Source organism: Lissotriton vulgaris, chromosome 1_1, assembly GCF_964263255.1.
Source record: "Lissotriton vulgaris chromosome 1_1, aLisVul1.2, whole genome shotgun sequence".
Taxonomy (NCBI): domain Eukaryota; kingdom Metazoa; phylum Chordata; class Amphibia; order Caudata; family Salamandridae; genus Lissotriton; species Lissotriton vulgaris.
Genome location: NC_141685.1, coordinates 871,083,028 through 871,099,312, shown reverse-complemented (window position 1 = coordinate 871,099,312; position 16,285 = coordinate 871,083,028). Strand labels below are relative to the sequence as shown.

The following is a 16,285-nucleotide window of genomic DNA, read 5'->3' as shown; positions in this document are numbered from 1 at the left end:
TGCTAAACTGATCCATTCAATCAGCAGCATATTGGAGACAAGCTAAGTTAATACAGCTACTGAAAAGATCCCTCGCTGACAGATCTATTCTTTCTAATTTTAGACATAGTTCCCTTCGTCTGCCTTCTCGAAGAGTTCCCTTCCGCCTGCCTTCTCGAAGATTCATGCGAAGCTCATTAATCAAACTGTCTAGATATCTGGAGATCAGCTGGTTGCTTCACCTGCCCTCTGTTTAGTATGGAGACCACTCTAGTTGTGCTCATAGGTATTATCAGGTTGGCTGTAGATCAGGGGAAGCAACTTGAATTGATTCTTCTTGATCTATCAGCGCTTTTGATATGGAGCCTCATTCTATTCTCTAGCACCGTTTGGAAGACATCTGGGTAGGAGGATCTGCACTGGCTTGGTTCTGTTTTTTTTTATGGGACGAAGCCTGGCGCGCTTTAACATTTATTTGACACCCCCCCCCCCCCCTTTGCTTTATTGGTGGAGTCATTAGATGTACAGATTGTATCCTATGCAGATGATACACAGCTTTTTCTTCCTCTGGATAGGAACATGCTTAATGCTTTTATCAGGTGTAATTCATGTTTGACGGATGCTTTCCAGTGGATGCAGCTCAGTAACCTGCAGTACAACACCAATAAAACAGAGATTTGGCTCGCCTCCACTGTTATAGGACAGAGATTGCGGGACAAGCCATGTCCCTGCCCCTCCAGTCCCGGCTTCCATTATATGCAATCTTGGAGTACAATTTTACAATCTTGCGGGTTTTCAACCTCTGGTGGTAGATGTGGTGGGCTCTTGTATTAGACATCTACCATCTTAAAAAATATATATTAATTTGTACCCATCGCGGTTTGAGACTCTGAAATTAGTTTTGCATGCTCTCATCACCTCGCGGCTAGATTATGCCAATGCTCTCTATTGGGGCCGCCCAGATTACCAACTGAAGAGTCTTCAGTTGGTCCAGAATGCCACCACTCAGCTTCTTCTGAAGATCCCTAGATAGGCTAATATACATTTTCATCTTGAGGAACTGCTTAGGCCACCGATTAAGGAAAGGATACAGCTTAAAGCTCTTCTTTTGGCTCACAGAGCCTTCAAGCAGCCAGGTGCAGACTATCTTACAGACAGGCAGACCCAATACCATCTGACGCGAAACTTCTGGTCATCTGATGCCATTCTGGTTGTGGTGCTTTGTTTACAAAAAATAATTTTGAAATGGGGAGGCACCTCCTTTTCAGACACTGGCGCCACTTTTTGGAATGCCCTTCCTTTTTATGTACGTGCTCTAAAAGATGAGCTTTGCTATAAGATTAACTATAAAGTTGACTGTTTCAATTTGTATTTGATTATGTGTTATGCTGACTGATGGTCACTTAGTCTGTTTAGCGCCAGGACAGTCTTTGAGTGGCTGTGGGCTCTATAAAACTTTTATTATTTTTAATATGGGAGCTTTTGAAGAAACGGGCAAGATGGCCGACGCTGGATTGCTGTGAGCAGTCGCATTTTTTCCCCTCTCCAGCCTGAGGATGAAGTAGTAGGATGTACAGAAGCTGGAATCCATGGTCTTCCTAGTTTCTTCTGAATGGCACTGATATGGCTAGTACACGACGAACCAGAACTTTCAAAGACAAATTATCCAGGGTTCATTGTTAAGCAAGCTTACTATTGCTACCGAGCTTTCGACTGGCTAAAGAGAGGTGCCAAAAGCCTGATGAGCACGATTGGGCTTAGGATTAAAAGGAAAACCCTGATACAGCAGGCTGAAGTACAAGCGCGAGAGACTGTAATGCCTACAATGCCTACAAGAACGACGAAAAGTGAAAGGCAAGAGAAGCAAGAAATTCAGAGAGAAAAAGATAAGAAAATGCCGAGTGGGCCGAGCGATTCAACAGGGAATAAGACGGGGGCGAGCAAAGCCACGCGTAATCCAGGTGCCAATCCGGGTGCTATCCCTAAAACAGGGGTCGTGGTCGGAGGAAAAAAGAAATCTGACCAGAAATGCAGCAGTACAGATGAACATACTCTTCGCGCAATGAATCTAAGTAAACCCGGCAGACAGCAAGATAAACAGAAAGGCAGGGATACATTGTTGCGGCAGCCTACCGTTACTGAAGCTTTCTCCCCGAGAACCCTCCAGCGTATGGACGTTGTGCAAGGTCCTAGAGGTAGACGGGGTAGCGGTAGCAGCAGCGGGATCAGCGGCTCCATTGGTCCCGGGGAAAGCAGCGGAAAACCGGACGCTCGGGAGAGCGTCCTCGAGGACGCCGACGACGCCAAAGGTGGGGTTGCTAGGCAACGCCAGGATCACGGACTCGGCAGCAAGCCAGAGCTCGGGGAAAAAGCCGCCGCTGACACAGCAGAGGCAGAGGTGCCAACACGACAAGAGAAGCTGCAGCAACTGGAGAAAGAAGGGAAGATGCTGCATCCAGAAGGTAACAATGACATTCCTGAGGTTGGAGAAACTATGAAAAATCAGGAAAGTCAAGGCCAGCCTGTGGTAGAATTCGGCAACGCAGATATGCTAGGAGCCTTGTTGGTGGTGGAAAATGAAATGAAATTAGCGAGCATGGAGCCCTTAAAAACATGGGGGAGCACCCTCAGCCTGGCGAGCAAAAATGGAGCTGGTGAAGGAGTAGGTAAGGCTGAAGGTGGCTCTGCAGAGGGAGATTGTTTCTTCTCATTGAATGAGGAGTCAGACCCTGAGCAAACAAGTATTGGAAGTTCAGAGGAGGGTATACACTCAGACTCGGACTCAAGTACTGATAAAGATACCACCCTTAAAAGGAAGTCCCTGAAGCTATCTAGACAGCTCGCAGGGGGGTTTGAGGCGGCCCAGAAGAAGTTATTATGGGATTATTCAGCAACATCACAGTCATACCAGGATGTGGATGATAATAACCCAGGCCCCCCCCCAGCAGGTTCAGATACAGCGCATCAGCTACCAGTTGAACTCCTGTTTAATACCCTTAAGCAGATGCAAGCGGAGGCTAGAGCAGAAAGCCGTAGAGCAAGACAGGACGATAAAAAAATTCAAAATACAATGAGGAAAATGAATAAACTGTATGATGAACTAGCTGAAAGAGTAACAGAGGCTGAAGAACGCACAGGCAAGCTGGAAGATGAGATGGGCGACTTCAAATCTTTTAAGTCAGATCAAGAAAAACTTTCGGAGGATTTCCAATGGAAGTTGGAAGATTTTGAAAATCGCCAAAGAAGAAATAACATTAGACTTTTGGGTGTGGCAGAAGGGATTGAGGGGCAGGACACAAGGAGCTTCGTGGTGATCATGTTAAAGGGGGCTTTCCCAGAGTCAGATTGGCAGTGGGATAAAGAGATACAGCGAGCGCATAGATATCCCTTTACATTGAAAAAGGGGGCCAGAAAAGATGGTCAGGGCTCTTATCCTAGAGCGATATTGGTAAATGTAGGGAACTTCTTGCTGAGGGAAGAGATTATCGCCAAAGCTAGACCAGATAGTAAGAGGGTATTTGAGGGTACCGCATTTTTCGCTAGGCCCGATTTTTGCCACGTGACGGTGGAGAGAAGGTGGAGGCTCAGACAGCTGATTGCACCATTTCAGGCATTAGGGTCAGAGGCATACCTCCTTTTCCCTGCTAAACTGAAAGTTGTAACAAAAGGGAAAATAAGAGTGTTCAACTCCGAAATTAAAGCACAGCAGTTCATTGAAGAGCTGAAGAATAGGAAGGGGGATTGAGTTGCTGGTAAGGATACAATAGACGGGTTTTCACTACAAGTATAGCTTTTTTAAACGATAAGAGGAGCCATGGACTCAGCTAGTGATGAGATTCGGCTGAGAGGGGAAGCGACTGACACAATTCAAAAGCGGCCACACATAGGTCTTTTTGACCTATTTGCCCGTAGAGGGGGGGGGGGGACCGGGGTGGGAGGGGTGGGAACTGAGGAGACGGGAGAGAGGGGGGTGGGTGGGGGGGGGGGGAAGTACAAATGCACGGTACACAATATTTGGCTCAGCACAGTTACACATCCTACAAATTTCAGAGTATCTGGTATACAAAAAGATCAGTCTTTCATATAAGGAAATTGTGGCATTATGATGACGTGTAGGATCGCCTCAATTAATATCTGTGGTCTTAATTGTGTTAACAAGAGGTTGAGGGTGGCAGCTTTGCTAAAATCTCTGAGATTGGACTTGGTATGTTTGCAAGAGACACATATTGAAGGTACAAGAGGCTACCTATTGGAACAACTTGGTTTTAGATTATTGGCCAACACTAAACAAGGGACAAAAACAAGAGGAGTAGCAGTTTTGGGTAAGACTAGGGAGATAACGGTTAAAAGAAAGAAAGAAGATCAGTGGGGAAGGTGGGTCATCCTCGAAATCTGCTTTAAAGGAAAGACTTTTACGTTGACGTCAGTCTATGGCTCTACTGAGGATGATCCTGACGTTTTACAATATTTGGACATTGAATTAGCTCAATGGCCAGAGCCAATAGTATGTTGCGGAGATTTAAACATACATGTTCCAGATAGCTCTTGTTTGCAGGCGGGTGGACATTATGGTGGTAGGAAGAAGAAAGTATATAAAGCTTTAGTAGATCTGGTTTCGCATAATTCCCTGGTAGATCCTTGGATTAAATCACAACAACAGGTAGATGGTAGCACATTTTTTTCGGCCCCACATAGGACTCTGGTTAGGTTGGATTATTTTTTAATTTCTAGTACAATACTCCAGGAAGTTCAAATCGAGAAACAACCTCGGATAGTATCAGATCATAGTCCGTTGATTTTAACTTTCAAACTAGGACAGGGTCAGAATATCAGGACACAATGGACTTTTGAAAGATCATTACTAACAGACGATGCATATAGAGATCATATGGAAAAATGGATAAAATTTTATTGGGAAATTAATAGAGGATCTGCCACTTCAGGAATCGTCTCGGACGCCTTTAAAGCAGGAGTAAGGGGGGAGACAGTTAGTTTTGTCCTAGCAAAACAGAAGAAAGAGAGGGCGAGATTGGAGGAGGTAAGATTGAGACTGATAAAGGAGGAAGAAGATCTTGCTTTGGCCTTAATACAGAATCTTCCAGTGGAATCACATCTGTTCAGAATTATAGCTGTGAAAGCAGAAGCAGTAGAAGGCATTGTAGAGAAGGAGGCAAAGAATTATCTGTCCAAAAAGGAGAGCGCATATGAACTAAGTGAGAGGGTAGGACATATTTTGGCGGTCCGCACGAGACAGAGAATGGCCACTTCGGATATTAAAGAAATTAAGGATAGCCAGGGTAACATGGTAAGCGAGACAGAACAGGTGAGAGAGGTATTTAGGGAGTATTACACAACCCTCTATACCCCAGAGAAGGAAGAGAGTATTACTGATATAGAGAGGTACCTAAGGGGAATTGAGACCTATAAATTGTCTGAAGACAGAAGAGAAGAACTTGAGATGGCAATACAATTAGATGAGTTTAACACTGCATTGAATAGCCTACCATCAGGTGAAACTTGATTCCGGTGGAGTTTTATAAAGTATTTAAAGATGTATTGATTAATGATATGTTTAATATTATGATTTCAGCACAAAAAGGTGATGGGGCTCCCCCATCTTGGGGAGGAGCAGATATTATTGTAATCCTAAAAAAGGGGAAGGACCCAAAAAACACAGGATCTTATAGGCCGATCACCTTGATGAATGCTGATGTCAAGGTCTACTCTAAAATACTAGCTACAAGGCTGTCAGGGGTCATTGAGAGTTTGGTAAGCCCTGTCCAACATGGATTTATACCTGGTAAAGGGACAACGCAGCATACCAGGACGGTTCTAACTATGTTCGATGCGGCAGGTGGCCTGGGAGACCCTATGGCAGCGCTTTTCTTAGACGCCGAGAAGGCATTCAATAGGGTCTCTTGGAAGTACTTATGGCAAACTATGAGGTGGTCTGGGATAGGCGAGGGATTTATTAGGGCTATACAGGCGCTATATAATGATCCTATAGCCAGAATTAGAGTTAATCGAGGGTATTCAGCAGATGTTAATATAGGAAGGGGGACAAGACAGGGGTGCCCATCATCCCCATTGCTGTTTGCCCTGTATTTAGAACCACTGCTCCATAGATTAGAAGGCAATCCTTTGATCACGCCAGTTAGGTTGAATGGTTGCGTTGTCAAATCCCTCGCCTATGCAGACGACGTAGCAATACTTACTCCTGACCCTCATATGTCAATTGGTGAAGTTGAACGGGAAGCGGAGTTATTTGGGAAAATCTCCGGTTATAGTCTTAATAAAACAAAGACCCAGATAGTAGAGAATGGATATTCTAATTGTAATGATCCACGTGTGGTTACCTCGGCAGTTTATTTAGGGGTGGCTATTTCGTCAGACCTGGATAATGTTGTGGGAAATAATATCGCCCCCCTATTGGCAAAAGTCAAAAATGATCTGGAAAGGCTCAACAATCTACATCTGTCTCTGGTAGGAACTACAAATGTTATCAAAATGTTAATTCTTCCCAAGTTCCTTTATTTCTTCAGAGCTATTCCCCTTTTTTTCAAGAATAAGTGGTTTAATTCACTAGAGATTATTCTGAATAAATTTATATGGGCACAAGGCAAGACCAGAAGGGCTTATAGATTTATGGCTTTGCCGAGAGAAAAAGGGGGGTGGGGAGTGCCTGATTTCAGGATGTATTATGTTGCTGCTGCCCTGCAGTATATGCAGGGGTTAATTGGGGGAGGAGGTAAGACGCAAAAAGTTACAAGTATGTCGACAGAAATTTATATGGCTGTTTTGGGCGAAGAAGCAGAAAATTGCTTCTTAAACTGTACAGAGTATGGGTACTACAAAAGGACCAGATTTAAAACACTAAATGCTGCTGTTAGAATTTGGAATGTTTTTTTAAAGAAGTCAGGCCTTGGTAGGTTTAATAGATATATTAGATTATACAAGAATAGGTCATTGCCTGCAGCAATATTTGCGGATAGTACAATGGCTGGCTGGGCTGAAAGGGGAATTGTACAGATTGGGGACCTCAGAGGGATTGAAGCGATGTTACAGTTTACAGATCTTGTGACGAAATATGATATTGATAGGAGATCTTTCTTTAAATACCTTCAGGTTAGGAGCTTTTTGGGCAATAAACAAGGAGGACCTGCAGGATATCAGAGTAATGAAATTTTAGAGAAAATACAAATCTCTGCAGACTGCACAATTAGGAGCCTGTATGCATGCTTGGTGAAAGGAAAAGCAGATGATATGGAAAAATTTAGTAACAAATGGGCATCTAAACTGAGTATTCCAAAAGAATTATTTCAAGAGTCACTTGAGCTTGCGCGTACGGTTTTGTGTTCGGCACCTTTACAATCACAGCATTATAAAATGCTGTACTTCTTATACTTTACCCCAGCGAGAATAGCTAAATGGGGAGGTACTACGGGTATCACTTGTCCAAGGTGCAACCACCCAGAGGCGGATATAATTCATGTTTTCGCCACGTGTCCACAACTGTATACTTTGATTGAAAATATAGAACGATTTCTAATTAGGTCATTGAAGCTACGCATAACCCTCACACCATCGATATTATTGTTGGGGATAGATCAGGATGGAGGTATAGTACATAAAGGGTTTATCTTTGTGGCTGCTGCAGTTTATAGACTGACTATAGCTAGAGCCTGGTTAGATAAAAATCCACCTATCATGCAAACCTGGTTGGCTAATTTATTGGCAGCTTATAATTTGGAGAAACCTATTTATTCCCGAAAAGGGATAAGAGGTAAAATGAGAGGATTAAAAATATGGGAACCCATAACTAGATGGAAAGAGAATATTGGGCCTCAGTAAGATTAAGGGCTGTCCCTTTTTTTTTCTTCCTTATTGTTTTTTGTACATATATCAAATGAGTCGTTATTGCCGATCCTATGTTTTACCTCACAGGCAATTAATATGAAATGTATAATATGAAATGTATAAATGTATGATGTGTAAACTATGCAAAGTATGGAAATAATAAAAATAACTTAAAAAAAAAAAAAAAAAAAAAAAGGGAGCTTTTGAAGAAACAGAATACCTGCCCAGAGGGGATACCTGACCATGTCCCCATAGTGACGACACTCCAGATTTTGTTGCCCTAGTCAGAAAGGGGTGGAAATGTTACCCCTGGGAGGTGACAGGATGGACTACGCGCAGCTTGATATGTAAGCCACAGAAGACTATTTTGAGAAGAATGTGGGAGACTGTGAAATCCAACTGGGTGGCGTTTATGGCTAAAATCTGGGGGACAACCAGACAGGCATGACAAGCTTCACTGGGGAGGTTCTCGTTCCTAGGCTGGGAGCAGAGGCGAGTATTTTGCTCATGGCTGAGATTGCGGAAGATGAGGTTTCCGAGGCGATAACCCAACTTAAAGGTCATAAGGCTGCACGCCTGAAGGGGTTCCCACCAGAGTTTTTCAAGGTGGTGAAGTCTTGAATAGTGAACCCCCTATGTGCTATGGTTGAGGAGGCAATCAAGGACGGGCTCTTGCCCAGGTACCTCACATAGGTGGACATCCTCATCCATAAAGGAAGGGGGAGGGGCGCAGGGGAGAAAATTGCAGGACACTGCACCTCATATAGGCCCATCGCCCTACTAAACATAGAAATTGAAATCTTGGCTACGATATTGGCGACTAGACTTATGAGGTTTATAGACATGACTGTAGCCCTCGAGCAATCAGACTTTTATGCCACAGATAGCAACTAGACATAACACGCGTTGGCCGTTTGATTGTCTGGCCTGAACAGACCAGATAGAGTAACTAGCGATATTTTTATTGGTGAATGCCAAAAAGGTATTTGACTTGTTGCAGCGACAACATTTTTCATCAATCCTGCAGAGGATGGGCTTTGGACTGTTGTTCTTAAGATGAGTCGAGCTTCTCTACAGGAGCCTTTAGCCAGGGTTAGGGTTAATGGGGCACGAACAAGGGAATTCAGGCTCTGTAGGGGTACCAGACAGGGAGGATCCCTAGCCCCACATTTGTACACAATTGCGATAGAGCCAAAGCAACTTGGATCCGAAGGGATTCCTTGATCAGGAGCTTGAAATGGGATCTGGATTGGGAAGATGTAATTAGATTATAAACAGATGCTCTGCTGTACTTGGCTGACTTGGAGGTTTCAATTCCCCGCATTCTTCATATCCTCAAGGTGTTTCGCTTGCATGCCGGGATCCATAATAATTAGACTAAATCCACTGCGTTACCTCTGACTGAGTGGACCCTGCCAAGGGACTAGAGGAGCCCCATAAAATGGGAATCAACTGAGTTTTGGTACCTAGGCATTTATGTTGCTGCGCAACCGGAAAGGTTCCTCCGGAAAAACCTAAAGTGCATACTAGCAGAGTATAAGGGGGCTGTGAATCATTAGTAGGTACTCCCTATCTCCAAGTTGGATCACGTCACCCTATACAAGATGATATATCTGCACTAATGTTTAGACATACTGCAGAGTACCCTGCACAGAGTACCAACACATTTTTACGGGATGTGGATGCAATGACCACATTGTTGATATGGGATGAAAAACCTGCCGCTCTATCTTGACCTGGAAGCTTGACTCGTACCAGAGGCTGTATTACTGGACAGCCCATCGGCTGAGCATTAATGAGTGGACATTCACGATGAAGCAGGAACCGTCAACATACGTGGAGAGGAGAGCTATGGACCCCGAGGGATATACCCGCTGGCTCTTCGGGTTGACAATCTACTGCAATGGCTGACTGCAGAGGTGGTAAAGGTATGGCCAACAGGTGCTGGGCATCTTGACAGTGAGCGACATCTGGAGAGAGAGTGAAATGATTCCATTCCCCAAGATCCAGGCAAAATTCGAGCTGACGGGAGCCGATTTCTTCTGTATCAGCAGATAAAACCTATCCCACTGGGTTATACAGAGATCCTATTTATTTTATTTTTATTTATTTTTTAAGCTTATAGAGCACGCAGCTAACTCCAAAGGGGGTGTCCAGGCGCTATGGACGGTAGGCAGCAGTGAGTATCTCAGCGTGGCTATGGGTTGGAAAACAGCCAGGTTTTTAAATTGCGTCGAAACAGGCATTCAGATTCAATCATACGAAGATATAATGGCAAGCTGTTCCATGATTGAGCAGTAATAACTGCGAAGGCTCTGCCCCCCATTCTGGAGCGACAAAATCGGGGAGAGCGTAAGAGGCACAGATGATTCGACCTAAGTGATTGATTAGACTGTGCAAGCTTAAGTCTGGCTCTGAGAAAAGCAGGCCCTTGACCCTTTACTGCTCTAAATGCCAGGACCAGAGATTTGAACTGTATGCGGCTAGTCACAGGCAGCCAGTGTAACTTTTTTAGGTGAGGAGAAATTGAGTGACCATAAGGGATGTTACATATCATCCTTGCCGCCGCATTCTGTACAATCTGCAGGCGTTTACCAAATAGGCTGGTGCTCCCACATACAGGCTGTTTGCGTAGTCCAGGTGTGATGTAAAAAGGGCATGAATAATGGTCCTACGTGTGTCCATGGGCAGAAAAGGGAGAATTTTACGAATCATGCTAAGCTTACCAAAGCACGCCGAGGTGACCTTATTAATTTGAACCTTGCACGACAATTCGTTGTTAAATTAGAAACCAAGATTCCTAGATGAGTTCACCTGCATAGGAGGAGGGTTCAAATCAGGTGGCCACCAAAGTAAGGGTAGAGGGGGATTTTTTTGATTAAAAAAAAATCCCCTCGGTTTTATCCAAATTGAGCCTGAGAGTGTTGAGAGCCATCCAGGACGAGATGTTGCTCAGGCAGCGTCTAAAGTTGGAGAAACTAGCGTCAGAGTGATCTCTAAATGAAAACACAAGCTGGATGTCATCAGCATAAGAGATCACTCTGACCCCACATGATTCAATCACCGTAGCCAGCAGTGATAGATAGACATTAAAAAACAGTGGGCTCAGGGCAGAGCCCTGGGGGACACCGCAACTTAGTGTTTTTTTCTCTGAGACAAAAGTTTGAAGGTGGACCTGTTGAGTACGATCACTTAGAAACGCTCTGATCCAGGCCAGAGTGGTGCCCTGAATCCTGAGACTATACAGTCTTTCTATCAATATGGCATGGGAGACTGTATCGAATGCCGCGGACAGGATGAGGAGCACAAGCATAGATCCGCCTCGCCTGCGTCCTAGCATTCGCGAATAGTCTCAGTCACCTCCAGGAGTGCAGTCTCGGTACTGTAACCGGACCTAAATCCGGATTGCGGATCATGAAGAAGTTGTCTGGACTAGAGGTAGTTAGAAAGTTGTTATTGCACTACTTTCTCTAGTATTGTGGCTGGTTTAGGTAGAAGGGAGATGTGCATGTAGTTACTGAACACCGATGGGTCGGCTTCAGGTTTTTTTCAAAATTGGGATCAGCATGGCCTGTTTCCACGACATAGGGAAATGACCAGTTAGTAATGAGGTGTTCCAGATCGAATTCAACGATAAATGATGAGTGGGGGCGAGTGAGCTGAATAATTGAGCCGGACATGGATCCAAAGGGGAGCCAGATTTGAACAGCAACATTTTTTTCAAGGAGGTTTCGGTCCAGATAGTGTTAAAAGACGCAAAAGCCTCCTCCTTGGGTACCCTGGAGTCAAGAACCGGGATTGACAGGGTATTTTCGTGAAAAAAGTTAGATAAGCAGATGCAGAGGCTTTGGCTAGGGCAGATCGAACTGGATAATGCAGTAGGTTTGGAGAACTCTTTCACTATTTTGAACAGAAATTTGGAGGAGTTTTCTGTAGAGCTGATTTTTCATATAAAGTACTCTCTCATTACGGTACGTTTCAATTTATGTAATTTTTTAATGGCGGCTCTATAGATGGCTTTAATGTCTGGATCATAGGATTGTCTCCAGCTCCACTCAAGCTTTTTTCAATTGCTCTACTCAGCGCGCAAGGCAGGGGAGAACCAGGGTGCTGAAGGTTTTAACCTAGCGGAAGCTATCGGTCGCATAGGGGCAATAGTGTCAATGGCTGAGGATAACCGGGCATTAAACTTGGACACATCAGTATCTAGGTTCCCTACTGCCTGCAAAGTGGAACTAGGAAATGCGGGGGCTAGCGATGAACAAGTGATTTTGAACCATTTCCTACCATAGTCTCTGGCCTTAACTGAAATGTCAGAGCGAAGGATAGTAGCTAGACTAAATGGGATTAGATAATGGTTTGACCAGGTGAAAGGCAAGGGAGACGTAGTGGTCAGACTTGGATAATTGTTGAATAATAGGTCCAGCGTATGGCCGGCCCGATGTGTGGGGCCACTAACCCGCTGGGTAGGATTGAGGCCCTCCATGGTGTCCAGGGGCAGTCCTGCTTTAGTGCACGAGGTATCATCCACATGCAAGTTAAAATCTCCTAAAATAGTAAAATGGGAGTGCCTAAGCAATAGGTGGGCGGCCGTGGTGTATAAATAAATCAGTGAGAGATTGGGGGAGGAACCAGGAGTTCAGTATATAAGAATACCTGCCAGGATTGAATTCGCAGCTTCCGAATGATAAAATACCTGGCTTCTAGAGGGCCAGGGTTGAAGAGTTTTCTAGAGACGATCTTCCAGCCTGAGCGTAAGATTACAGAGATCCCCCCCACCTGCCTTGGTGCTAGTACGATTAATCTCCACAAAACGATAGTCAGGGGGAATGGCAAGATTAAGGTCAGGATTAGAAGAATCTTTTAAACACGTCTCCGTTAGAAGCATTAAGTCCAGGAATGAGTTGTAAGGGAGAGCCAGATATCTCAAAAATGACGGGGTAGCGATCTACAGTTAACCAGGTACGCCTAGATGAAAGGGGAGAGACCAGAGGGCTCAACTACAGGTCCGGTAGAGGAGAGAAGTGTTCTGGATGGTGCAACAGGACCCAGTTTCAGAGAAAATAGGCAAGAGCCACAGCTAAAATGGTCATTGAAAGACCCTGCAAATTTGCAAGGAGACATGGTGTTGCACCCTTTATTTCAAATTGTCAATAGTTGGGACATGGACCAACATATGCATGCTCTGGGGGGTCTGGGGCAACCGGTAACATGGCTGGCGCTGGCCGTGGAACAGGCGTGGACGAGCGGTTACGCTTGCCTTGGGCACGCCCACTGTGTGTAGGGAATGACATGGCCCTTAAGTATCAGCAGGGCGGATAGTGCTAGAGAGTCTGGCAGCCTACTCTACCCTCCACTTCAATCGGGCGAGCCTGTGGTGGACCGGGGTAGGGGCTGAGGCAAGGAAGGTGCGGGGTGCGTGATCGAGTAGCCTGGAGCAGAACAACAGAACAATGTGCAAAGTACAAGTAGGAATAAAAACAATTTATTTTTCCTTTTAAAAAATACAGCAAAGACCTTAGAGCAGGTACAGCAGCTAGCGCGAGGTAATCACCACTGCTTCTGTGACACTGAGGAAGAGAAGCCACTGGAGAGTCGTGTACCGATGGCCCCGTTACATAAACCTGCAGTCTCACAAATCTACGCATCTTTACTCACAAACAGCTTTCTGCCCACGGCCACCCTGCAAAGCAAATAGGAGAATGACCCTGGGAGACTGGAGCACAACGCCTGGTATTGGGAGGCCTGTAGGTTCCCTCGAGATGTGGCTATTTGGGCAGGACTTTGGCTGGTACAGCCGAAGAGTCTCTATAGGTCTTATTACACAAGAACCAGTCTCTACAAGATTGGGAAATGGATAGCGACCGATGCCTCAGGGGATGTGGAAAGGGGACAGGGTGAGAGAAGCGGATTCACACCTTGTGGTTCTGCCAGAGAATATAGGTGTTTTAAAAGAGGGTACGAGGCAAGATCTCCTCTAGTATGGTAAACTCCCTAATGCTCACTCCACAGCTGGTGACATGGGGGTGGGGGTCGGGGGGCAGATGCTGGGAGATACACACTTCTTTTTTGCAATGTGTCATGGATGGTGGCTAGGAAAGACATTGTGCGATATTGGGGAGGGGTAAAGATACCCTCATTGTCCAATGGGCCTCAAAACTGCATTGGTGCATGGGGTGGTTTGTCAAGTTAGAGGGTGCACAAACAAGTTCCATAAGATATGGGGTCCTTGGAAGTGGGCACCAGGTGACCTCGACCGATCCGTCTTTTTCGGATTAGGGGGCATGTTTTTTGCGTTCTTTCTATCTGTGACGTCATCCGTCACTCAGCAAACAAGCATTTACAATGCAATGGTTTCGCCTTTGGAAAAGTTAGAGCTATTGGCATTGTAAATGACAACATTTGTATTTATGTGTTGGTTTTGAAAACCGATAAATAAATGTCATTGTCATTTACATTGTCATTAGCTTAATCTCTCGCAAATGTGATTCTTTACCATGTCATTCATGCATACATTCACTTGGTACCTGCACATTTTTTCAAGTGTGTTCTTTCATTTATCTTTTTTAATTAATGGCGATTTTACAACGTCTAACCCGATAAGGGCTGAGAAACTAAACAAAACCCTGGTGAGGCCTCATGTGTATAGCTGGTTTTGGACACCTCATCTCCAGACAAATATAGACAGATTGGAAATGGTCCATAGAAGGCGTGGCATGATGATGCCTGCTTTAGAGGAAGAGGCTGCTGAACATGTAACTATGTGCAGACTGAGGGTCAAGGCGCAGAATTTGAAGGAGATATTCACATTCCCAACGGGAATGAACAGTTTAAGAAACAAACATCCTTCAAGCAAGAGTATTCTGTGGGTTTGTGTAACCTACGTGAAACTTAACTAGGAAGGCTCCATCCAGTGCACTGAATGGACTGAGCATCGTGCCAGCAGAATGAGTGCAGGTCAAAATTAAAAATAAAATACAATAAAAGATATGGATTGGGTATACTGAAGCAACAGTACCAAGTGTAAGAGTCTAAAAGTGGAGAGCACAAGGTCTGATGTGGAGTGCAGCCCGGGTTATGGGTAGGCGGGGTGAGGCCTTGTCCACCATGAATGTCTGTTTCTATAATTAGAAAGTGTTAGTCACGCTGGCTACGGGCTGACTCCCACCACAATGGGCTCTTGCTTGCCACACTCAGCCGCGGCACTGTCCACTCCACTGTGCATCCCTGGACACCAGGTGCTCGCTACGGTACAGACAAAGGCAAGGAGGACAATCAGTTGCATGTCAATCGTGTTGCAGGTTCCTTTATTGATATGCCTTATAATCAATATCGTAAGTCACAAACGTACTCCTGTCTGCAAATATACCATAAAACCTACATTAGTAAAGAAATATTCTCCTATCTGGACTTGACAATCACAAAGTATGTTTCTTTTATTTGTTAACGTGATATTAGCTTCTCAAGAACAATGTGAGCACAATTGTTTCAGCACAACCCAACCTATAGAATAAATATTCCTGTCCAATTATTTTCTTGAACGCCGAGCCTGCTAAATAATATTTTATTTATCATTTTTGACAGCACGTGACATTCTAAAGCAGCAACCCTGGTGGCAAAGCGCAGTGCAGCACAAGAATGTCAGATGCCCATAATAAATACACCTGCCGCCCCCTGCAAAGAACCACTTGAACCTGACAGAGGCAATAACGGAGCAGGGCCAAGCCCTCCGCCCGGCCCCCACGTATTGTCCTGGCAATGGGAGGATGTTTGGGGAACTTCCTGTCAGCGCCCCATTCCCGGCTAGAAGCATCTCTTCCTGGTACTCTGCACATGCCCCACGCATTTCACTGCAATGCCACAGCGATCCCTAGCGCTGAGCCGACCCCGGTGCGAGGCGCTGTGCTGCAGCGGGCAGTGCCCCGCAGAGGCCAGGCCCAGGCAGCAGCAGCGCACCCACCTCCTTCAGCTGCTCCAGCTCGTGCTTCAGGCTGTCATTCTCAGGCCTCCAGCTTGTCATACTGCTGCTTCAGGGCCAGCTTCTCCTCCAGCACCCACAGCCCGTACTCGGCCGCCTGAATCTTCTCCTGGGTGGTTTCTGTCAGCTCCTGGCTCAGCCTCTTGATCTCCGCCTGGTAGTGCACGGCCCTCTGCGGGACTTCGTCGGCGGCCATGGCCCCCCTCGGGTGGATGGAGAGATGAGAGGATGAGTGGGTGGCGGGCGGGTGGGTGCCTTCCCAGCTTGGATGCTGCCCCGCGCCCCCTCGCAGCAAACGGAAGATGCCGGCACAGACAGACGCGGCGCGGAAACGGGGTGGGGTGGGGCTAAAGATGGGGCCGGTAGGCTGCCGTTGCCTCCCGGTCTTCCTGCTCGTCTGGTCAGCTCAGGGCATCACTCGGCAGGGCTGGGATGGACCCTTCATCCCCGGCTCATTCAAACGCAGGAGGA

The 16,285-nt window shown here is 45.7% G+C and overlaps 1 protein-coding gene and 1 pseudogene across 2 annotated transcripts in view; both read right to left on the bottom strand.

The window, feature by feature from the left end:
* The window catches only part of WBP11 (WW domain binding protein 11), a 149,029-nt gene that overhangs the window by 74,714 nt on the left and 58,030 nt on the right, over nucleotides 1-16,285 (bottom strand). The gene's annotated exons all lie outside the window — the stretch shown is intronic.
* Nucleotides 15,707-16,010, bottom strand: LOC147748044 (protein bicaudal D homolog 2-like; annotated as a pseudogene).